General features: G+C 36.7%; 1 protein-coding gene across 4 annotated transcripts in view; it reads left to right on the top strand.

Moving 5' to 3' along the window:
- The window catches only part of Tafa1 (TAFA chemokine like family member 1), a 491,640-nt gene that overhangs the window by 340,572 nt on the left and 125,993 nt on the right, over positions 1-25,075 (top strand). The gene's annotated exons all lie outside the window — the stretch shown is intronic.

Below are 25,075 nucleotides of genomic sequence, written 5' to 3' on the forward strand. Positions count from 1 at the left end.
TCATACACATACACAAAATTCAGATTAGCAATCATCAAAATTTTATCGGAAGGGACAAATAGCAAATATTCTAGGCTTAGGAGGCCATAGGTCTCTGTCATAAATAGTTAACTCTGTCATGACAGGAAGAAAGCAACATGGACAATGTGTAAATAAAGAAAGTGTGGCTTTTTCAAGAAAATTTTATCTTCCAAAGCAAGTTTGGAACTGGCCTCCAGTCTTAGATTATCACTCAGATCCAGATCATCACTTTTCCCTGAGTGAGGGAGAGCATAAGAAAGGAAAACAAAAACATATACAGTATCTCCAGGTCCATATTCCCATACTACTGTAATGACTCTGAGTTTATTCATTTGTTTGTTTGTTTGTTTGTTTGTTTTGAAACAGTCTCATTCTTTTCCCCTGGCCTTGGACTCCCCGTCCTCCTGCTTCACCTCCCAAATGCTGAGATTATAAGCGTTGTGTAGCCTACTTCACAGTAGTTCATTTTAGACACACCAGAGCTGTAAAGGCTGATAATCTTCCTACTCCCTGTCAATTAACAACCCACTCTAGTGGATTCAATAGTAAAACTTTTTTGGCTTGTGTAGGAAGTAAACTTGATAGCTCTGACATAAACTGAACCATGGTCCATATATGCAAAATAGTTGATAATCTATTTTCTAACTAGTCACACACATATACATAAATTTCCTGAAAGCATCTTCTAAAAAACAAGCAAGACTACAGTTGTGAAGAAATCAATATGTACTCAATCAGTGGTTACAGTGTCTTTGTTCAATAGAGTACTGTGTTAGAATGTATCTCTGGATGTAATCCCTGGCCTGGAAGAGCTGGGAGTTTAACATTCTGCACAAATTTGGAAATAATAACTATACACTGACTACTGCATTCTATATGCTAGGAGGAAGATGCTATTCTTACTTAACAACCTAGCATCAGTGTTGAGGGTCAAATGACAGGACAGACCTAGACTATTTGTACCAGAATTATGAAGGGTGTTGAAAGAGATATCTTCTTATGAATGAATTATAATTGTAGATTCAAACACCCACAACCACATGCACCACACACACACACACACACACACACACTCAGATTTCTTGAATTCACCTTCCAAGATTTGGAATTTTTTAAAGGTCCTGAGGTGTTTCATCCACGTAAAATTTGTTACACTGCTCCTATAAAGCGAGTACAGAATTATACTTGTTGTTAGTTTATTGGATGTGATTTAAATTTCTTTTTAAAAGAAAAGCAACAGCATACATCTTCAGTACAGAGCCAATTACATGCAGGATCATTTATTTTAGATGCAATTAAGTGTTGGATAAGATAAAAGACGGCTTACTCTTTTTAGAGAGAGCTCCAGGCTGGGTCTTCTTATAACTAGCTGTGTGACTTTGGACTAGCCACTTCACCTCTCTGGCCTCATTATTCCAACTAAAGAGAAGAAATATGGGGTTGGCTTAAAAACCATCAATACCTCTTGTAATTGAAACATCAGCTTTGAAACTCTATGAAAAAATTCCTATGCTGGAGCATATAGAGCTGACATATTTTGTTAGTGAAATAAAAGAAAATTATCCTCTTGTAAGAGGTGGCTCACCTGTATTCTAGTAAAGCTGGGTCTCCTACCCTTGGCTGAACATGATATCATACTGGAACCTCTTTAAATTCCTGATGCTCTGGAGCAACTAAATTTGAATCTCTGGAGACATTGGGATGGCTAGTTCCCTGGTAGTTCTAGTATGCAATTAAGTTAAGAACAGCTGCAGGACAGCAATGATAACCAATGGAATCTAATGACAAGAGTTGCCAGTGCTGGTTAAAAGTGCAGGGTCCCAGCCCTGCCCTAAACTTTCCAATCCCCTAAACCCCCAGGTGGGTCCTGGGAATCCATGTTTTCAGTGAGTAATCAGGGTGGCTACTGGGAATCAGATACACGTGGGAAAATGGCATGCAGAACATTTGCTTATTGCATCAGGTGGATTCAATCTGACACAGGGATTTTTCTCCACATAGCCCACCTTAGATGCCTAGTTGGAATGCATGTCATTATAAAAGACAGACTAGGGCTGGGTATTTAGCTCAGTGGTACAAGCACTTGCCTGGTAAGGACGAGGTCATGAGTTCAACCCCTGGTAACAAAAAAGCAAGCAAACAAACAACAACAAAAAAGAGTGATTAACAAGTGGAACACAGAAACTTACCTACATGTACATTTCTTATGTACACAGCAGACACCCAAAGAATGAGTATTTCTCAAAGAGGTGACTTTGATTCCAGCCTATACAGCACGTTCAACAAGGGACAGTAAATTTTTAAAGAAGGGACAGAGGAAAAAAGACTTTGAGCTCTTTGAGAGGCAGTATGGGGGAGGGCTGTGAAGAAACGGCTGACTAAGGCTAATGAGTAAAATGTGTCCGTCTGGATTCCTCTATCATCATCTTCAGAGTAGCACTGTCTTCTATGGTTACCTCCATTCTTCCTGGTAGAAAGTAGTGATGTGGATACCTTTTGTGTTTGTAAAACTTTGCCCTTCTTTCAGGTACACAGAGGGAGGGCAGAGAGCTCTGCTGTATCTACTTCCTCTTAATTTGTCTTCAGCTCAACAATATTTTCTTGTTTGGGGACCTCACATTCAGTCTCTCCCACGGAAGCAGAAATGCTAAGAGCATTAGGCAATAAGATATTCAGTAAGAATAGAACTGCAGTTATGCAGAGGACCTGAGGACTGAGGATCTGGAGCAGCTAGCAGATTAAAGGAAAGTCTCCAGGCATCTTCTAAGCCCAGGTTGTATTTGGACAGTAGAAGGTGGTGTGACATCACACAAAAGCAGGAAAGCAAAATGAGAAAGGCAAGCAGGAGGAGAAATCTGGAAAGCTTAGTCCTAGAGTCTGGTGGTAGCCTGGAGACCCTGACAACTAGCTGAATATGCAGTTGGGAATGAGCCAGGTGATAGTGAAGGACACCCAGAGTTCCACCTGTTTCTTACCATCCATACTTAGGATGACCTTCAGAGGGTACACAGCTGCCTTCAGAATTTCCTTCAATCTTTTGTCCAGATGAAATGTAATTCAGAGTCAAAGAGTAGGGTGGCTAAATTGCCCCAATAGTAAACCATTACATTTGGAAAATGCATTTCCGTCACCATAAAATTGTGCCCATTCACAGAAGTGGTTACTTCATTCTCTGCCCTTAAATTGTCCTGAGACAAGTAAAGAGTCCATTCCACAAATCTGTCATTCTTTGCTGGCTCCATTCCTGACCCTGACTTGTCACTCATTTGGCAACTCATCCAAACTTCAATGGTCTGTGTTGCATCTTTGGACTAATAAGAAGTCTGTAACTTCCTTTCTATTGCCTTTGCTTAGTCTTCTAAGATCCTGAGAGTCATATTATGAAAATGGGCTTGTTCGTCTGCTACTTAGAAGACAAACATAGCCTTTCAGATTAATTATCTTCTAGTATATTTAGTAATCCTTAGGGAATATTTAAACTTCTAAAAACTTTTTATAATAAAAGATACATTGCTATTAATCCCCTCAAAATATCCACATATGATAAATACATTTATCCTGTCATCCTTGTCACTCTTCGAAGCAGTTCTGGAAGGTCTTTTCCATGTGTATCTTTATAAGGTGTGATTTAAAAGAGCCTGGCGATTGCTGCTGTTGCTGCGTGCTATCCAATAAAAAGGCAAGCACACAAACATTACAGTATGTTCTCATCTATCTTATTCACTGGATCTGACACTGCAATTTCTGACTCCTCTCTCTTCCTTAAAAGCAAAGTGATCATGAAAGGTGAACACTTTGAATGGATTTGGGATATTGACACAGCCACAATAATGCAACTAACTATACTCAGGAAAGGAACTTTCAGAACTGCTTCAGAAAGTGATTAGGACAATGGGATAAATGTGTTTGAAGCAAAGGAGATAATTTGGAAGAGGATTAATGGCAATGTGTCTTTTACTTAATAATTTTTTTTTTTAAATGTAAGCATTCACTATATTTGACAATTGTACCTCGTGTGTATTATCAGCCAGTACAGGGCATCCTCATCTTCCTGTTTCATACTCAGCTGCACAAATACATCATCCGGTCACTGTGAGCACTCTAGTAATAAGACTTATTTGGTGGTTTGAAAGATTTTGATGTTTTAATGGACTGGGTGTTTTTCAACTAGTTTTGTAGATGAGCACATCACTTTGTATTCATAACCACTATTTGCTACATTATCTGGCTTTTCATGCCACAGTGGTTGTAGAGAAGTAGGGAACAACAGAAGGAAGACTCTAAATATTCAGGGAAAGGCAGTGAAGAGAAAAATCCAGTGCTCAATAGAGAGCAGGGGAGGAGGCCAGAGGGAAGCAAGGAAGGAAAGGCGTCTTCATCAGTAGCATTACAGTCACAAAATCTCTTAACATGGTGATGAACTTCACAAATGAAGTAATAAGACTGGCTTTATTCTAGTATGGACTAAAGAAGAGAAAGCTGTGTTACAGTTCCAGAACTAGTAAGCCCTGACCTGAGTAGTAACAAATGAAGTATTGATACAAAATTCTGTAACTAATTCATATGACTTTAAGCAGTGTGTTTTTGATCTCCAAGCACCAGCTTTCTTGTCATTAAATGTGGTATTTGGAATGGACCAGAGATTATATATTAGTAGCTTGTGGGCTACATACATACTCACTGACTTTTGAGTTTTGACCATAGGTTCTTTATCCCTCCTTCCCTCCCTTTTTTCCACCCTACTTTCTTTACTTCCTTCTTTGACACTGTTGATGACTGAACCCAGGGGTACTCTACCACTGAGCTACATGCTTTGTCTCGTCTCTGTCTTGTCTCTGTCTCTGTCTCTCTGTCTCTCTGTCTCTGTCTCTCTGTCTGTCTCTCTCTCTCTCTTATTTTAATTCAAAACAGAGTCTCTCTAAATTGCCTAAGATGAGATTTAATTTGTAATCCTCCTACCTCAGCCTCCTCATTATTAGTGTTATAAGCATATATCACTGACCTGGCATTTCTTTAAACTAAACTTCAAACATTATTTATAGTATTCTTTTTTACCATCCCAACATTCAATCTAGCATTGTATAATACTTTTAGAACACAGCAATATTTAAATTTGAATTTTCAGTCTTTGTAAAGTACAGCACTCTAAATAAAAGACATGCATCTCATACTTCCCTTGAAAACTTGCATATACTGGTGGCAAGCTTCCTCTCTTCCCATGTATTCTGGGAAGTTAGCACTAGATTGCTCTCACCCCATTAGTCACAGTATACACCTTTCACTTTGCCTAACTCTCCTCTACTCTCTATTGCCCTAAATAATGGGGCAAATGGCAGCTACTGCCCCATTAGTTACTGTATTACCCTCTTGTGACACAGGCAAGTGGTACTGGAGCAATGATTACATTAATACTGCTGGGAAAAATGAGAAATCAAATGAGTTTGAAAGGACTGCATAGTCCCAGAAAAAAAATGAACTACAATTAATTTAAGGAAATAAAAATACTACATTTAAATAACCAACCTAACTTTGCTCCTTTCCATGATTTTTGTGTGCCTGCAGGAATCTAGGGTTGAAATCCCTAGGCAGGACATGTTTTCCCGTTCTCGTATCTGTTGGCCTGTGATACGTGCTGTTGGCTCACCAGGGCAAGGATGTATGGGAAGTATGAAGGTCTGATAGACCAACACTAGGAAAATCTCAAAGTTCTGTCTCACTGAGATTGGGACTTCTAAAACCCTAGTCCCTGATCAATACAATGCAATTTCTTTGACTCTGGTCTTGACAACAATCAGAATGGAGCACAATTAAACAGACAGATTTTACATTCAAACCACTCAGTTTCAAACTCTGTCTTTACTCTCTCTAAGGAGGATAACTGTTGGCCATTACGTAATCTCCACTTAGTTCCATTTCCATAAAGTTGACTATGGGTAGTGGTTTATTGTGGTAAGTACACAAGATGATAAATGGAAAAACTGTGGACTGATACCTGGCACACAGTAAGTGCCAGGCACATACAAATGGTAATTCTCACCACCATCCCATCATCACCCAGAGTGCTGAATTCACACAGTAGCCTCATATAAAGCCCTGAGCCTAGAATACTTCACACCTGTCAACATTTGTACACAGTAAAGAGTATGAGTGTGTACCGTTTTGTGAAATTGATTAAACACGTTTTGTGTGGCTCCTGGGGAAAAAATTCAGATCAAGTAAATAAAAGGTAGAGGGACACAGATGTTGGCTTAATATCATGATGGGTTTTCTGAAGTTCAGAGATGGAAAGCAATGAAATAGGCTGTCTGTAAGGTGATGAGCAATGTTTCATTTGTCATATTCAAGAAATGACTAGATGATTGTGGTTAAGAATGTTATCAAGCTGTTATCTAAATGGTAGCATGTGACCATTTGTTATGGATTAAGAAGTGGTGGTCAACTTAATGCCAGCTGGATTACATCAGTAGGTGCTGAGCACAGATGTTCTACCTGAGAAAAGTTGCCAACATAGAGACTTTAAAAAGGAAAAGGTATTGCACTGAGACATTGTGGGTTCTATGAGTTGCTGTTTGAGGCCTTGGTTCTCCTGAAGAAGCTTTGGTCCTCACATCAAGCATTGCTTCCTGGCTCCAGAGGGAAAGATGTGTGCTGCTTGGTCTCCAAAATAAACTGATCACACTGGCTTCCTAGCATGTATTCTATTCTGTTTGTCATCAGAGGAGCTGGGGGCCTCCATGTTGCTGAGGATGGCTGTGGTGCTTTTCAGGACATCGCTGGTCTTTGCTGTGAGTGTAACTTCTAGGCTGCAGTGTAAAACCCTCAACTTACCCTGCTGGCATAGATTCTCTGGCTTCCATGGCTGACCTTTGGGTCTTCCTGGCACGTATCCGTAAAAGAGACTGCCATAAGTCTTTCTTGTGGGCTGTGGACCTCCAGTTGGACTCGTGGGAGACACTGTCATGAGCTCTAGGTTTTCATCTGGACTCGTAGGACATTGCTATGGGATTCAGGCCTTCAATAAATATTCTATGTCTTCGGTGTTGCGGGTAGATTTCCTGAAGTTTCTTGTTTTAACTCTGGGCAACCATCATAAAACAATATCAAAAACTCTACAACAACCCCTGACTACAACAGAAATTGGTACCACTTGTAGGATCATTACTGTTATGTTACCTGGCCATGTGACTTAAGAGCCTTGATAATTAATTTAAAAAGTTTTTAAGGAACTGGCCAAAGAGATAACCCTTATATGCTATATTATTTTGGAGACTCTGGTCAAAACCTAAAAAATCAGAGTACTGATAAAAATGCTACCAGTTAAGATAAAGCTTGAGAGGCTTCTATTGAAAAGGACTGCTACATCTGCTGGAGTCCAGGTGATATATTTAGCTTTAGCTAAAAGTTGGTCTTCATTTGACTCATATTTAGAGATATTACTTGGGTAGCAAAAAAAAATTTCAGAACAGTTTACTGTTAGGATGGTAGCATGGTTACTTTAGAAAACTTTTGACCAGATCTACTTTAAAAATTTAGAGCCAAGAGCCAGTAAAATAATTTAAAGCACTTGGCCCAAAAAAAGGGTCCATTAAAACCATGGGTTGCAAAGATAAAACAGAAAGCATGATTCCTTAAAAAAAATAAGACAATAAAAAACCAAGAGTACATTTAAATTACGGGAGATCCTTATATTTTAGTCTTGCCATACCATGTTAAAAGTTAATTAAAAGCAAGGACTGTGATTATAATTGTTCATTTAGTGTGATTTTAATGTTTCTATATGTTTGTAACCAGATTAATTTATCAAAGTTCTGTGTTTTAATGTTAAACCTTGGTCACCCTTTAAATGTTTTGCTTTTGGTGCAAAAATTAAGTATAAAAAATTATATATATGTACTTGTTATATTACTGTAAATTTAAATAAAACAAGATATGTTAACTTTTACAAATCTGCCACTAAGAACTATAGTTTAAAAAAATTTGTGTGGTTATTAAGTTGAACAGGGGTAGATTTTGTCTTAGTTTTTACTCGTTGCTAAGACTAAATACATGATGCTCAAAGTTGGAAATGGAAAGGTTTATTTCTTACAGTTTTTGGAGGTTTCAGTCCATACTCAGCTGACTCTAAGGCAGGGTGGCGTAGCGGGCCCAGTTTATGGTGACTGTAAACAGCAAGGTGAAAACCTGCAAAAGAGAGAGACACACCTTCTTCCTGCCATTACATTATATGCTGGCTTCACCCCTAAGTGGGTGTAGCAGTGACATCATTGATCTAAGCAATAGACAATGAACCAATCACAAATGCACAATGCAAGCGCATGAGGCCTGGGGGCCACTGACATAAACCATGATACCATTTAAAAGACCATGATCAAAACACTTTGAACACTCCCACAAACATCAAAAGTGAAGCTAAGGGAGAAGAGAAAGAAAAAGGGTAGAGAATGGGAATGATTAAAGTATGTTAACCTGCAGAAATGAAACTCATTAATCTTTATAACAAAAATGCACTAATAAATAGTGTGGGGAAAATAAATCAAAATTTAAAATACATCAACTTAAAAAAATAAATGTAAAATTCAGCTCTTCAGTTATACTAGCCACATTTCAAATGCTGATAGCAAGAGCCACACCTGACTATGGGGCACTTTTTTAGACAACACAGATATCTTAACAGAAGGTTATATTGAAAAGCATCACTGTAGAAAGATGTGCTATACTAGACTGCCAAGCCCAGTCCTAGGGAAAGGTCTACACACTGGGCTGCTGAGTAGTAAACCCTTGTCCAGGGACTCCTAGGTGACAGATTGCTACATGGCCCAGGCAAAGCCCTACTTCTGAGCCTTACTTTCTATATCTGTAAAATTGAAACTTGTTCCAAAGCATAATTATGGGTATAGATTATGGGTACAAAATTCAGATTTAGCATGTGACACAAAACAGGGTGCACAGATGTTGGATTCTTTCTTTCAGCTACATGAAAGGAAACATGCAAAGAAATAAAGCTAAAATACTGGATTTTTCCAAAATGGATAGTCATCACCACTAAGCACCTAGCCATGCCCTGGATGTGGAGCTGAACTAGTTATACATATTATCTCATTTAACTCTGATACTAAAACACTTTATAAACAGTAATGTGGAATATTACATATCTGTACATACATATAGATGTTATACTAAATGCAATAACACATAATCTCATTTCACCTTAAAGCTATTTTACAGGAGACATATTTTTGAAGGTTTGTGTCAAGATTAACAATTTATTCTCAGGCATTGCTACAACTAGCATTTGGACCCAGGTCTCTCCATTACTGGGTGCTTTATAATTGAGCTTTGGGGCTACCTTCCTTGTAAGCAAAATCTGTTAGGGTTTATTTCACTGAGTTTTTCCTTATAAAGAGATAAAGATGCGGTGTATGTGTATCTTCTCGCCAATACCACTGTCAGGTCTCTGGAGATAAAATTGTGTCTATAGCATTTGTTTCTTTAGCGTCTCCCAGAACTGTATAGGACACACAAGAATTCAGTAACTATGTACAAAACTGAAAGAAGATAAATCTTCTAAAAGGTCAGATTGGTCAAAAAGGATTTCTTATGTAGCAGTTTACTTTGGTGTGACCTTGTCCCTCTTGATGAAGCAAGCCAAGTGCTCATTATGAACATGTTTGTTATCACCATAGTTACTGATAGATGCCTGCAGCCATGCAGGGTCTGCTTGTTCTCAGGAAGATAACTAAGATTAGATGCAAGGTAGAATGCACTGGGCTCATGGAGAACATTGATTATTTTTGTTTCACTTTGCTGTTTTAATTCCTAAAAAAAACTATGCAAACATTTATTTACTTTTACATGAATTCTAGCCCTTCTGTTATAAAAATAGATACTCACACACTATTAAATGTGTTTCGAGGATAAGCCAGTCATGTGGAAAACTCCATTTAAATTAACAATTGATTAGTTAGGAAAGGTTGCCTAGACTACACGTCTACATACACAGTATTAGCAATCTTGGTCTTTCCAAGTTCCCATTCTTGTTTGTTTTGCAGCTAGGAACTAGAGGTGGAATAACCGGGGGCATGTTTAGGTCCTTTCTGGAGATGTAAATGTTCTTGAACCTGTGGACTCCTGGGTATATGTGTTTGGGTTCCCAAGTTATGAGCTATAAGGAAGATAACCCACTTATGTTAGATTTAGGTTCTTGGAAATCAGAGAAAAACTTTATCTTTTATAGACAATTCAGTGATAAAAGTTTATAAAAGTGTTCAAATGCTACACAAAAATACTTAGATATATTTGCATTGGTTCATGTAGTTTGTTGCACAGATATATTTGTGAAATAAATTGTCTTGTTGAAAGATTGTTATGGTGATATTTTTCAAGGGCTCAGTATTCAACAGAGATATTTATTCTTATCTCAGCAGTAAAAGTCAGAGATATTTGTGTCCAATTTTACTCCTAAAATCACTGTTACTAATTAGATGCCTGTACTTTCAGATATCTTTCTATGATTACATAAACACCATATACATAATTTAAAAATTTTTTTACAGGGAAGTGGAATTGTTCTCTGTCTTAAATGTTTTTACTTTTAAAACATAGATCTTTCCATGTCTCCATAAAACAATAATTATAAATCCAAAGACAACAACTAAGATATTGATATCAATTATCTCGCTAACATTTCAGTCTAAGGCAGGGTCCCACTTCTATCATGATCTCCAATTCTCAGCCAAGACACTGAAGCGGAGGGAGGTGAAGGAACTTTTCTGAGGATGAGGAGCTGGTAACTGATGAACTCTTTCAAATACTGTGTCACATCACTCCGCTTTTTAAATGGTTGAATAATATCCCATTATATGGATGTCTCATTATCCTGTCCCTTAAAATACACAATTAGACTCATAAAATGTTTTCTGAGTTTATTTGAGTAGACAAGTTTCCATGAATCCAACAGTATCAGATTACATATAGAGAGCCTCACATATAGAAGAAGAGAAAGACAACTGCTACCAGATGTTCCCGGAATCAAGACAAAGAAAATATATTCGATTAAGGTGGAAATCCCTAGTTAGAAATTAGTTTGTGGTTTCTGAATGACTGAGCTAAAGTTTTATTTTACTGTTTATTTTGGTCTTTGGTTTGTTTTCAGAGAAGCTTATTATATTGTGTGTATGTCATCATAATTGTCTTCCAGTTAAGTGGCTTTCCTAATAGGCATCCCACAAATTAGACTCACCCAAGTCCTGAATTTCCTCTTCCCTTCTCCCTAATATCTAGTCTCCTTTTCTTCCTCATCATCTGGAATGATTGCTGGTAAATTAACCCTCCCCCCTTTAAAGATTATCTAATGCTCAAAATTACAGAGCTTGTGTGGTAGGTATTTGTTAGTAATTTTGTTAAGGTTCTTAGATATAGGTATAGAAAACTTATATTAGTGTTATGGAGATGACAATAATCCTCCCATGACTTCTATTTTAAACTCCCTGCACCTAAGTGGTCTGAATTGATTTTCTGCTTCTAGTGCTCAATCTGCCTAAGAGATTTAATCCTGTCTAAAGCATAAGTGACTTCAATGAGTGCAAGTAATTGAGTATCCTCTTCTGTTAAGATTATAGCTAATCCAGCACTAACAAATGTCTAGTTCTCACCACTTCAACAAAAAGCCTTTCTTTTGCATGAAATGGTTGGCAAGTATGTGAAGTTCTCCCCATATGTTCAGGAGCAAGAGACAAATATCTTTGAAACTATCACCAGAAATAACATACCAGAATTGGAGAGCAGATTCTAATAACTCTTTAATATGCCACTGAGTTAGGCAAAATGATAACCCCCTCAAAAACACTGATCTCCTAATTCCCATAGTCTGTGAATACATCATTTTACATGGAAAAAATGTTAGGCAGAGACACAGATAGAATTAAGGTTTGGTCAGTTGACTTTAATATAGGGAGATTACCCTAAATTATATGAGTTGGCCTTGAATGGGGGGAGGAAAACAAATGACACATGTTATTTTTCTTTCAAGACAAAGTTGTTAATGTATGAATTTTTTTTTTTCTAAACTAAAGCCTCAGGTTTGTTTGCAGTGCTGGTGCTTTGTGGTATATCAGTGGGTTTAGGGTTGCAGTTTGAGCACTTGTCTAAAAGTTTTGCAATCATTAGCACAGACACTTGATAATGAAGACAAGGAGGCAGAAAAGAATAATGATGTGATGTGGGAAGGATTCAGCCTGCCCTTGCTGCTGTAGGCACAAGCCATGGAATATGTGCAGCCTCAAACGCCAGAAAAGGCAAGGAAAGAGGAAGGCCTTCTAGGAGGTCCAACCTCTGACGTTAGCTTAGTAAAATTATTGCCAAAGTTCTGAAATGCAAAACTACAAAAATAGTAAAATTGTAGTGTTTTGAGACCCCAAGTTTTTGCAAATCCTGTATCAAAACAAGCAAGCAAACAAACAAAAAAGACAAACACTACTGCTTCACAGAATATTAAATAATGGCAGAGACTAAACTTTAGAGTCAAGGGAGATAAATTTTTCCATCCTAGAAACTGCCTTTCTATTGCCATAGGGAACCATGATGTAGAATCTATTAATGAGGACCTTGATATGAGATATAGTAAGACAACATGAATAAATTAAGTAAGAAAATACATCTTTGCTTCCTTGCAAGTTCTTACATTATGCAGGTTTGTGGCCTCACCATTATACCTGGGTGGTTTTAGTCACAATTTATATTTATTAAAATCATTGTATACCACTTTATTATTTTCCGCTAGGATTACAATATTGGTACAGAATTCCCACCTTGAACAATGAAAATAAATAACTAACTTCAGTTGTTCTTCAGTTCCATGCGTGCTAATGCTACATGTCATGGTGACTTGGCAGATAATGTTTATTTCACATATCTTTATAGAGTCCCACATCTAGGCAGCTCTTTATCCCACTAATCATTGCTTTTTTCAGCATCATTTCAGTAAATGCAATGCTTTTATGACTGCAATTTAAACAGTTAACAGAAGACAGGTGTTTATCCTCTCTATGAGGCTGTTTGCCTAGTGATGGTTGTAATATATTTCAGTACTGGCATCCATATTCTGTTTTTGGCATACATAATTCAAGTTTTCTTCACAGAGCAGGATGCCAACTTCACTTGTCACCCAAAATTTATAGACAGAGGGACCAAGGTAGAAGAAAAAAATCATATCAACTGTTCAAGAGCTGTATAGTATGGTTTTTATTTTAATTTTTGACAATCACAAATTTCTGTGGGTTGAAATTTTCAAATTGGTAGCCCCAATATTGTCATAGTTAGTCATTTGAAATACTGTCTATATACATAAGTATGACATATGCTTCTATTTAAATTCATAGCTTAGCCTCACATGAAGACACAACAATGCTAAAATCACTGATTCATATGGAAATGCTCACATTTTATGCAGAAACAGAAATCACTGAACCATATAGTATCATTCTGTCAACTTACTGCAACCATGAAAAAGTTTTACTGCACTCTAATGAAAATTAAAATTTATTAATATCAGTTCTTATTTATCAGATATTAGCAAGAGTCGATGAGAGGCTTTTAAATCACTAAGTTTAATATTCATAAGAAGTAAATGTTATGTTTCCAGTCTTTTCTATTATGATGAATAAGTGTGGTACAATATTATGCAAGAGAAGCAAGAAGGCATACTACCATCTTGCCAAAAATTCAAATTAATTCCTGTCATACAATGACTGATTTTGTGATAGTCTTCCAATACTTAAGGAATCAATATATAAGCAAGAAATCCACATGTATTGTTTACTTCTAATAAGTTTTGGATAAGAAAAAGCAGTGTTAAACTGTAGCACAATAAAATGGTAGATAATGAGGAGAATAAAAGAGCAAGAGAGAACCAGGATTTCACGTATGTACTATTTGTGACTAATCATATAGATAATTTTGCATATTATATATTTGTGTTTTTATTTAGATCTAAAATATCCCCCTGAACAGTCTCCTGTTTGGACGTGGAGCCTGGTCAAAGGGGGTGGGTCATATGATCTAGAAGGTACATTCATTCTCCTTTCTGGCTCCTCCTTTCTCCCTCTGCTTCCTGGGGGTCATGTGGTAAACAGCTTTCCTCTGTCCATGCCTTTCTATCCTAGAGTTTCCACCTTGGAGCCAGCCAGCCAGGGACTGAACCCGCTGAAACTGTGAGCCAAAATAAACCTCTCCTTTTTTAAGTTTTGGCTGTCAGGTATTTTGTTTCCATGATGAGAAAGTGATTAATACAACTCATGATGAAATCTCTGTATTCCCATTTTACAGGTGACTTGAGTTCACAGACCTTGTTTATATTTCTAAAACCAATGAACTTTATATTAACAATATATCACTCATTTATTAACTAGTCCAGCTAGTCCCTAGTTTAGTATTGATTTAAAATAGCAAAATAGCTATCTAGTGGATGAAGCAAAAGATCTTTTACATCTCTCCCTCAATAAAACTATAATAATGGAATAGAATTTACTGGTTATCAAGTTTCTGGCTTTAATTTAACACATATCTATTGGAAACTTTCTTAGTGTACAAAGTTCTGTGCTGGTTTCTGGGGAGGATGGAAGTGTGGTTTCATTTCTGTCCATTCACAGGCCTCAGGTAACTGCAAGGTGGGTGGAATCCACCAAGTTCTATGGAATCCACATGAATACTATAACAATACAGAATATTGTTATTTCTGCTGGAGATATGCAAAGTCTTCATGGTAGATGTCACATTTGGGCCAAACCTGGAGCAAGAAGCAGAACTTTCACAAACTAACAAGCCACAAATGGCATTGTAGGCTCAGAGACAGCATAGGTAAAATCATACTTCTGTTCATTTGCAAAAAAAAAAAAAAAAAGCCAGAGGTTTACTTCCTTAAAGGATAGTAGAGCAGGTAAATCATTTCTGTAATGAATGCACAACTACAAGACATTTGTAAAGAAGAATTACATAATGGCAAGCTGTGTCTGACAGCTTTTCAGTAAGCAGATGGGGCCAAAAATCTGAGAGGCAAGTGATTGGTAGGTGATTATAATCACCAGGTAAAAGATAGTATATTTGGAAGCAGAATCTACCAGTGTGAACAATTCCAAATATACTTAGCTTTGAAATCTTGGGCACATGACTTAGCAAACAATGAGGAATAAAATGAGAATATAAGTGATTTTAAACCACCCCAATCCCAAATTAGTTTACTTCTCCATTTGAATAATATAAAGCTTGTTCTGCAGCTTCTTTTCAACTGTTGTCTAAAGCTGGTTGACACAAATTCATTTTTTTGGTAATATCACTAATTAATTAACAAAGAATTCCTGGTGTTGCTCTTTCAATTAGATTGTAATTTCTGCTTAATGCCTGATTTATATTATGGCAAAACTTGAGAATTGGTGCTATAATACATGCCCAGCACATAGTAGGTGCTTAATATGTGCTAATTTGAAGAAAAGAAAGATTTGCACTGAGTCTTAGAGGATGAATGGGGTTTTTTTCATGTGACAATATGAAGGAAACAACTTCAAAGTAGAAAAAAATGAGCCCAGGGAGCTATGGGTAGCATTATATAGTTTCTGTAAGTTATTTCTTTAATTCTTGGAGCAAATCCTATGGGTAAATAATGTTACCACTACTTGATAGTGAGGAAACGTATAGAAAAGGAAGTCAGTAACTTTTCTAAGGTCTTACAGCTAGTTGATTAAAACAATAAGAATTCTGAGTCAAAAGCACATACACACTTGGTCTTCAGGTTTTAGGTTGTCCTACCCAAAGCAACTGCAACACACCCATTGTTTTAGTAACCATTTGCTGAAAAAGGTTTTGAAAGAAACATAGATAAGAAAAAACTTTTGAAATTTTTAAAATGCCTTCTGCTTTATTATTTTAGAAGACCCATCTTGGTTCTTTTTAAAGTAAATAATTATGCACTGGCTCATTTGCTTGCCCAGAATAACCAATGAAATCTGCCAGTACATCCAAATGAAAGGCAAGTTACAGCTTTTTCCTTTATAGGTTCCCAAACTTAGAGACAGGCGGCCACGCTGAATTTCTCAAGGTTATGATGGCCTCAACATTTTTACCCACGTCCCTACTCTGCAGAGCCTCGGGAGTCACATTGCCTCTATCTGCTCAACATGCCATGAAACACTGTTTGTAGCTGATGAATTTGGGTGGCTTGAAAGCATGAGCTGATAGAGGTTAGGAAGCTCAGGAATGAAGATTGCAGTGTGTTGAGAGTAATTGTGCACAGGGAAAAGCTGAGAAATTTGCCCTCTGGGGCTCAGGGCAGTGTCAAGAGAAAGTGAACTCAGAATTAAGTATAATTGGAGGCCTTCTTGCTGTCTCCAGACTCAGCTTTAAGTCAGTGATTAGGATGAAGAGACCTGGCTTTAAGAATATTCTGTGCTATTTGTTTAATATACACATCCCCGAGCTTCAAATCAGACTTGCTGTGTTAGGATTTCTCAAGAAGAAGCTAGGTGATCTGCGCAAGCACTTTTAGAGATTCCTAATAGAGGACATTAGAAAACAATGACCCATAGCAAATATACACATTGCATAGTCTGAGTGCTACATTTGATTCAAGAGATACATCTCCAAATTTTCAGAAGCAAAGGAAAAAATTACAAGAACATTTTTAAGAGAAACTTGGAAAAAAATTAAAGAAGGCAAGGATAACAAAGAAAAGGGTACATTTTGAGGAGCAATATTTGAGGAGAAAGATATGCTATAAAATTATATATGTAATCTGTAAACTTACAGACATAAATTTATAATCTATAAACATTCTTCAGTTCTTTGCGTCATTATAAATTTGGGGTGAAACTAACTGAAATAACTGCAGGCATATCTCACTGAAATACTGCTTTGTATGTGCCATTCATGCTTCTAAGGACTTCCCATTTAACTCTCATATTAAATTTTAAATCTTCAGAATAGCCTTATGATATGGATACTATATTTATTTCCACATTTTATAAATGAGTAAACTAAAGCACAAAAAGTTGAAGAGTTTTGTTGGAGTTTTTTCAAAAGGTCCTACTACCAGGACGTACCAAAAGAGAGATTTGAAATCAGACATTGGCCTGTGGAATTGCTGCTGCATAGTATTTTACTTTGGATGAAAATCCGCTTGTCTATAAAGGGGCTTACACATTTGGCTTTGATCATATAGCTGAAAGAATCCTTTGTGGAGGGTGAGGGTAGGCGAAGTATAATAATTACCTTGTTTCAGTTGGAACAGTTAATATACATTAAACAGCACTGTGTTAAGACAGTGTAGGTGTTGTTTTATGAACTACCCAATGATGTATGCTGAGCTTCCTTTTGCAGAGGAAAAAAAACTAAAGTTTATTGCTAAGTGCCCAGTACCTTTCATAAGCTCACAAAGATAGTCAATGATAGATACAGGTTTGAATGTGTGTCTGTCTGAATACCAGTCCCACTTGGAGGTTGTTCTACCTACCACTGTTTATAAATCAATATTCTACTTAGAGGAGTTGAAGCCAAGTCATATAGGACTTTTAATGCAAGCATCATGGCCAATAGGGGTGTATCTACACCTTAGGACTTTGTGGAACTTCGAAATTTAAGAAGACGAGACATGTGCCTTAAATAATGAAACCACAGAATCTGTGAGACTGAACATTTTGACCATGAAGGAGGAGAAAGGATATTGACCAGAAAAATCACAAAGGGGAGCGATCATCACATCTGAAATTTAAGGGTCCTTCAAATAAAGATGGCGAGTGTCCTTTGTTATCTCTTTCAATGGTAACCTGATAGTATTATTACTATCATATGGTTCCGTGTGAAACAAAATGTCTTAAAATCCTGACTTCTAGAAGGGGGAGAGGGCACTATGAAATACGTGTAAAACAGCAGTTCATGGTTTTCCAAGAACATCCTTCAACTAAAGATCTATTTCAACCACTGCACAAGATTGTGTTGGTTCTTCTTAATCTTAGAAATATCTAGAGTTGGGATAGGAACTTCACTCCATAAAGAATCATGAATCTGCATAAGTAGTGGATACATATGAACTTGACCCCTTTTCAAAGCTGAAACAGTATAGTGCAGAGCTTCACAACTGAGGTTTCAAGGTCAAGAAGTCAACCCCAAATTTGAGCAAATTATTTAACTTCTCTAATCCCAACATTTTCTCTTTTGTACATCAAAAAGAATAATTTTGTTTATCTTGGACTTGTAGAGATTAAAGGAATTAACGAATATAATGTGTTTAGTAAAGTATCTGATGAATAGTATGAGCTCAATAAATAGATCCTATCATTATTAGAAACAAGATCAGAATGAAAAACCAGAAATCATATTTCAAAAGCCTAATAATGCTCAGAGATATTTATATTCTCCTTCTCTGTCACTAATTATACAGTAGACTTTATGACTCATTCAAAGCTTCTAGGTAACCTGAAGTTAATCTTGTTAACAGGGATAATGATAGCATCTCCCTCAAAGGGTAATTGTAAGGATTTAAGTGAATTATAGCACACAGGCACTTTGGACCTTGAACAGCACACAAATGGTGCTGTTGTCTATTTTTAAGTTATGTGTGAAGTTATAAACTGGTATTTCTGGAACAGAAGGTTCTCAGCAAGCAATGCATTCTATTACCTCATAGGAAATCAGAATTCCATAAATGATCCATGCTATTCTGGGGTAATTCCCATTCACTTCGCAGCCCCTTACTTAACTGAGTAGAGATATCTTGCAACGTGTGTAAAAAAGCTAATTACAATAAAAAATAAGCTTTAATAATGCTTCAGTAGTGTCATTAAAATGAGATAAAAAGAAAGAAAAATTAGATCAATAAAATGTTTGCTCTCTGGCTTAATACCAGTCTTCAATGTCCTTCAAAATTTATGATTGGGCAAGGCAATCATACTCGAGGTCAACAGAAGTCACCTGCAGATAGGAGACAAGGTTGCAATAGGCAGTGTTCATCAAAATGATGATCATAAAATATGGTGAAATTCATATGGTTGAGTGGCTGTCCTAGTCACTTTCTCATTGCTAGAACAAAATATCTGACACTCACTTAACGGAAGAGAGATTTCTTTTGGGTCTTGCTCTCTGAGCACAATCAACTGGCTCCAAGACAGAAACAGGATGGCAGTGGGTATCATGGAGGAAGGAAAGTGCTCAACTCATGGCAGCTAGTAAGCAGAGAGGGAGGAGAAGATCTGGGGACAAGAATGTTCCTCTCCAGGTTATATTCTCAATGGCTCCACCTCCCAGCAGCAAATCAGTTTTAGTGACCTTGGGACCCAGTCACCTTCTAAACACATAGGATATTTGAGGACAAACTAAATCTAAACTAAAGGAATAATACACTAGCTCAAACATGCATTAAGTCATATTTTTAAAAATCTAAACCAAACATGCCCCAGATAAAACATTAGGCTGTGATAGGATCCATGAATCTAATTGCTTATTTTTTTATTTCTTGTAAATCTCACAGATAATTCTTATGTTCAGTCAAGCTTAAAAACGGAAAATAAAATGTTAGCAAGGCAGATTTTAGGATGGAAACAAAAAAACAAAGGATAACTGCTTACATTGAGGGATAGTTCTATTGTCATGAAACTAATGTTCAACGTTAATGGCTCATTTAGCTACTGCTTATATCTAGTAGAAAAGCAAATTAACTCAAATGTAAATCGTTTATTTATATGTACATATTCCCATACATATATTTGAATACAAGTGATTCCCTAAAAGCTAATTATAATGAAAAATAAGCCATTCTATGTGTAAATAGACCCGCAATTCTCCCAGTTAATTGCCTAGAATTTCCATTTTGTCTACATGCTCAAGTGAAACCCCCCCTTACACACACACATTACAGACAATTTCTACTGTCTAATTTCTACTGTTGCAAATATGTTCAACTATACTACCATTTTGTAATCTCTTAAAAATTAAATTTATGAGGTAAAACCTAGTAAATTAATACTAGATTAACATAGGGTTTTTTTCTGATCACTCATTATTTTTTAGAGTTTGTAAAAAAGGGAGATAGTAGGCCATGTAGAATTTGGTCCAGTAAAGAGAATATCTCTCAGTTCCCACTGAATGATCTTTGAATGATCAGTTTTGAGATCACAACTACAATGGCACCAGATCAAAAAGTAATGTGTTGTAAGTATATGCGCTGCCAAGCAAGCACAACAGAATAATTTTTTTTTTCCTGGTACCAGAGATTAAACTCACGACCTCACACTTGCCAGGCAGGCCCTTATGCCACTGAGCTAAATCTCCAGCCCAACAGAATAATTTTTTTTTTTATTTAAGGAGAAAAAGAAAAAAACAGAAAAAGGATACAAGTAATACAAAATTTTAAAAAATAAATAGTAAAAAATCACTAGTTAATAGATTACATATTCTCATCTTAGAAATAGTTGTTCAAGTTACAAAATTAAAGCATATAAAATGGACTTTCAAACAGTGAGAGTGCAAACAGTTTTGTTCAATGATCCAAAAAAACTCAGTAATGTGGTTATCTGTCTTATGCACTTATACATACATGCAGTTATAACCTTTAGAGCACTTTCTTTTCTTTTCTTTTATGCAATAATTACACATTTGGGGTTTTATTACTCCCACAGTTCTTATTACTGTTTTTGAAGAGAGTAAAACCAAATGCGACATATCAAAACCGAGTCAGTCAAATCAAAAGGATGGACATAATAGATAATGTAAAAACAAATTACAAGGTGATCAACAATGGTTACCAACTGCCTCTTGCTATTTTAAGAAGAATTGCCAGTTATAATAAAATTGAACAAAACAGTAAAGAATAAAACCAAAGCATTGGAGACATTACAGGACTTTAAAAGAAGATAATAGTCAACCAGAATAATTTTTAATTGGCCTCAAACAGCTATGTCTTTCTGGTCCACAGAGATGATCTACTCTAAGGAAAGAGAAACCTTGTGTTACAGAACTCATAAGGATACCTGGAATGTTAGACTGTAATAGTTTTCTGCAGGAATAGTGTTCTACAGGAACAAAATCATATATGCATATATATATATATATATGTATTCATATATACAATCATATATAACATATTATATACCTCATATATTTTATATATAACTATACAAGGCAATTTATTAACTAGGCATATAGGATCTGAACACACACTCAAGAATCAAAAGATCTAGTTGCTTCTCAGGCCAAGAAGATGGAAGCCATAAAACAAGAGGGATCAGGAAGCAATACCAGCAGGGATTGAAGGCCTGGAAACTCCCTGCAGAGCAGCTAGAGTGAGTCTGCGTAAAAAGGCTAAAGAAGTTGGAGCCCACAGACAGTGGTAGTAGCAGAAGATGCATCTGGTAAAGCAGAGTGGATCCTGAATTTTCTCCTCTCTTTAGTATTACAATATCAATAAGTATAAGTCCACTGTCATTATAAGGAAAAGCTTTTTGAGCCTTTGTTAATTGGTAAATTGCAGATGATATATATCTCTGGGTTTTTATGAAGTTAAAATGCTAGAAATTACCTACCTCAGATCCACACAAGATGCAGAATGTTTAACACTAACTAGTGTTGCCATTTTAAAGGCCGAAGGGAGTGGTGAGGTTGTGTAAGCTGGTAAGCAAATGCTACTTAGTTGTGAATGTGGTGGCTTCTAATCAGTAGAGCTAGCTCTTCCCAGGAGGGCATCAGGACCCAGTATTACTATAACTTCTGATATTTTTCAGAGAAAGTATAAATGTAGATTCTTATACTAAATTAGATTGCAGTTATTTTGCATTTTTGCAAAACCCCAAAGCAAATCAGTATCTAACGGGAATTAGAGATCTGTGGTCTAACATTAGGTATTTAATGAAAGTATTTTATGTGGCCTTACATAAGGTATTTAGTGAAAGTATCTCCATATTTCTTCCATTTTTGTTAAAATCATAGAATAGGTAAATAATTACATTATTTAAAATAGCCCCACAGGTTGAAATAAAGCAAATAAAGGATCCCAGAAGGTAGTTGTCATGCACATATTTTCTGAAATATGACGAAGACAGCATTTGTTGTTTGGGAGTCTGCTCAACTCACCAGGAATCTCTGGTGACCATAACCTTACATTCCCTGGGCTCCTCTTGACCCTATGTCAGCATGATGTTTGAGTGACAGTTGAAAATGTACGTGAAATAGAAGACAAGCACGTCATGAGCAGACTCTAAAGGATAACACTCAGTCCTGGGAACTGACAGCATAGAAGCCCAAACCCTGGGCTAATGAGCACTTTGATGAAGAGTCAGGTGGGTTGGAAGATGGACTATCAATCTTTGGTACTTCTCTAGGCATGTGTTCAAAACTGCCACATGTGCTAGTTGCTAATCATATGACAAATAGCCTCCTCTGGAACCTGCAGGTGATTCAAAATTGCAGAGTAAAGAAATTTCACGGAAGAAGGTAGCACTGCCTTTCAGGTAGAGACCAATGAAAGCTAAACTGTAAAAATACACTTTAGAAACAAGCTACAAAGACCTGCATATAACGAAGGCTGAATTAATAATAAGAAATAACACGAGGAATCAGATGGAAAAAATAAATTCAACACTAAGGAAATTGGTATTTTAAAAGGAAGTGAAAGGAACAAAAGAATCGCTCTCCAAAAGAAGTTAAACCCAGGAATCTGCTGGAATATACAAAATTTATTTGAAAAACTGTTGAGGTTTATAAAGGAAGCCAGTGTACAGAGCCCCAGTCTGTCCTCAGGATAACCTCCTACTGGAAATAGAAAAGGATTTGTTTGGCTTCTATCTTAATGGAGAAAAAATTGGTCCCTGAATATGTAAAGTTAATATATCCTGCCAGTTTTAAATTGCAAGTTTTCACTGCCATTTATTGACTAGCAGGTCACCATGAAGATCCAGATCATAGTCCTGTAAATTGTGGCCAGTACAAAATTGTCCAGATGGCTAAACTTTTATGCAGGTGTTTGAAGAATGTGCATGAGGCCATTGAATTTTAAATGAACATTCCATTTAAAATGGTGTCAACAGAGAGGTCACTGCCTGGTCAGCTGCAACCTTTCACAATGGTGTCTGCAAAGCTTGAAATTTTACATTTGGTGAATGTCTCTAATACTCGGGAATCAAAGAGAATGTGAAGAGCTATGTGTCATTTCTTGTGACTGACACAATTTTACCCCTAACGTGGGGCCTGACACATAACAGCCACAAGAAAAAGAATACTTGTGATTCAATGAATACATAAATTAATTAATGAATGAATTAAACCTAACAGTGGATTTGACTTAAGAATGATAACTATTACATTATGAGCATTTGCTATGTTCCCAGCCCTTAAGATTTTTTCCTATAATTCTGTGAAACAGAAACATAGTATAATTTTCTTTGTACTAAAAGAAAACTGTGGCTCAGAAAAACATGAGGAACTGAGTTAAAGTCACAAGAAGTGAGGTTTGAATCTCTGGCTGGTTAACTCTAAAATCATTCTCTATTAAATCATTTTGTTTCACTTCATTCAAATAATAACAGGGAGAATGACTCAAGCTATTTAAAGAAACAGAAGATTTAAATCCAGGTTCTTTGCTCTCACCATTCTGAATTTTCTGTTATACCCTATCTGCATGTCAGCTTTGTTTATCCCATTGACAGCCTGACAAACAATGCATTTTGCTTATGTTTTACCCAGCAGCCACCAGCACACTCTGGCTGGCTGTGTAATAAATGTTGATGTCAGAGCTACCCTAAGAGACAGAAGTCATTTTATTTTCCTTCAAGACACAAGTCACCATCTGGAAGACCAGATATGCCAATCTTAATTTGAGACCACATTTTCAAATCCGGCTCCAGTGTGAGGGAAATGCTTATCAGTATTCAAACTGAAAACTTGGGTCACTCCGCCTGGCAAACATTCATTTTGTTAGTCCTTTCTCTCTCACAAGTAAAAGTGAATGGATCCTGCAAACAACTAGATACAATTTCTGTGTTAGTGCAGGCTTTTGTTTGACAGGAATAGAAACCCGCTTGGGCAAGAATAAAACTCAAGGAGAAAATTTATTGCAGGGAAATGCAGTGTCTCCTAGAACCTTAGGGCAGGATGCATTTGAGACTCAGAAATAGATGGAACATAGTGTCATTGTCAATGCTGCAATTCAACCCACATGTTAAACTTAGCAATCCACAACTTCTATGATCATATCCTGTTATTCAAGACACCTGTCAGATGGATAAGGGAATACCCAACTGCTGTGGGTTCAGTCTGAGTCCGTTGCCCAGTCATGAGTAATCCACTGAGGCTAGGGTGCGGGTGGAGAATCGTATTTTCTGAACATGTATCCCTGCACAGTAACCATATGGATAGAGTAAAGCTAACCACAATTGTTTCTATAAAGAAGAGGAGGTTAGGAAGAAGGAGTTCTGAGGAAATTAGCCACTCTATCTGCCTTTTACTACTACCTATATGCACTGATAAAAAGAAAAATATCCCTGCTGCATACAATCAAGAGCAGGGGTACAGTTTGAGGTGAGATTTTACTGATTACAAAGGTTTTAGCAGATCCATATTTATAACAATACACTGGCTGTTGGAGGACTCTAGAATTCTCTTCGCCTTCATGAATAAACTGACTCTTATGAACACCCATAATCATTTCATGTCCTGTCACCCCACCTTATGTATTTCTAGAACTTGCCACATTATGCTTGCATCACACTAAGTGTTTGCCTGATGATTTGGTATTGATGAAAGCTGCTTCTTTCCAGGTTTCCTAGTTAAGTTAGTTATTATGGTTTCTTGCGAGATAAATGGCCCCATCCCCACTAGGAGCTGCAGCTCAGCCTTTTCATATTATATCAGTGATCTCGGGAACTCTGTTTCTACACATTCTTTATGGATCATATTACTTTAAGCTCTCTTTATCTCCCTGCCTGCAAAATCATCCTTTGGTGTAAAGGTAAAAGAAAACCGTTCTCCCTAAAACATTTCTCTCATAGTGATAGAATCAACTCCCCATAGGCTAATCACATTT

This window comes from Cavia porcellus, unplaced genomic scaffold (assembly GCF_034190915.1).
Source record: "Cavia porcellus strain 051 isolate PalLab524CR breed Dunkin Hartley unplaced genomic scaffold, mCavPor4.1 scaffold_13, whole genome shotgun sequence".
In the NCBI taxonomy this organism is placed as follows: Eukaryota; Metazoa; Chordata; class Mammalia; order Rodentia; family Caviidae; genus Cavia; species Cavia porcellus.